Here is a 1,461-nt window from a genome sequence, read left to right as displayed (position 1 = left end):
CCGTGTCATGTTAGTGGGAAGATAGGGGGAAGAAACATTTATGAACTAGAGGAAAGTTGTATTTTTCATCGTTGCTACATCGCCCCCTGACTGGCTCGTCTCCTCCCCGAGACCCCTCTGCAAGGGGGTGATACATTTTATACTAATGATAGGCGGGCCACCTTTGGGGCCCTTCCATGGGCCCTACCAGTGTTGGAAGCAGGGTGGGCACACGATGCATTGCCATCTGAGGTTGGTGTTTTGTTTTGGTCCGTTTTTGGGTGGCACGGTGATTTGAACTTGGTCAGCAGCAAAAGGCTGCTTGCTCCTTGGATACAGACCCATTTTTTTTCAGTCTGCCAATGCGATTGCACTGCTCTATTTCCTAATGGGCATCTGAACCATGGGACAATAATTCATGACGATACCAGATGAGGGGCTACCGTCGTTCATATAAGGACCCGTGCAGGTGTCCAGTTGGGTTATGGTGTCAAGGCGGCACTCCGTAGACAGCGGCTCATTTAATTTAAATTTCTAGACATTTTCACTCAGCCTCTTGTTAAAGAGGGTGAGGCTTGAGTGCATAACTAATTGCCATATCTTCTGCATTTGGGTGTGTTTTAGAGAAAGTACAAATCAAAATATTTTTTAATACTTACTTGTAAGCCATTTTTAATGGAGCTTTAAATGTGCACGTGTCATTACTATAGCAACTATTTGGAGCTTCTGTGCTCCCTCATCTTGCTGCTTTACAAGTGATCAAAGACCTCGCTAGAGAGCAAAGCAGCGGCAGGTCACCCAGGGTGGTACCTTATGTCACACCACCCCCCCCACCCCCAGCACGGTAGCGATGCTTATGATCTATTTTAATCATGGAACAATATATTGTACAGTAGTAGATTCAAGAAATATACTCTTTCACAGATCTTATTAATACTAACAAGATGAGTATAAAATCTGTATGGGATGACAATATTAGTAATTGAGCTGATGCCTTGTAAAAAAGGTTTCTCGTTCTTTTCATTGAAGCAGGAGCCCTGGTGAGGTTGTCATGTAACCACTGGATCACTACCCACGAGGCTAGGGCTCAGAGCCACCAGCCACAGTGAGGGAGAAAGATGTACAGCCCCATAAGCCCTGTACAGGGTGACCATGAACCTGAATCAATTTGACGTTATTTATGACATCATCTCCAAAAAAGTTATGGATACAGGTTCACAAATACTAATGACCACACTATGGTAGATAAAACACAGGAAACTTGACAAAATCCACTGCTATTAAAACACCCACAGCAACCAAAACAAGAGTGCGTGTTTGTAGAGCATACCAGGGAAACCGCGTGATTTGAAGCACCATTGTAACCAGTCAGGGGGTGATGTAGCAATGATGAAAAATACAACTTTCCTTAAGTTCCTAAATGCTTCCTCCCCACCCACTATCATGATCCCAATTCTACCTTGCAAGTCTGGCTAGACCAGA

Source organism: Echinops telfairi, unplaced genomic scaffold (genome assembly GCF_000313985.2).
Source record: "Echinops telfairi isolate 266 unplaced genomic scaffold, ASM31398v2 ScPeMD7_5868;HRSCAF=6743_0, whole genome shotgun sequence".
Lineage (NCBI taxonomy): Eukaryota > Metazoa > Chordata > Mammalia > Afrosoricida > Tenrecidae > Echinops > Echinops telfairi.
Note: the sequence above shows the minus strand (reverse complement) of the source record.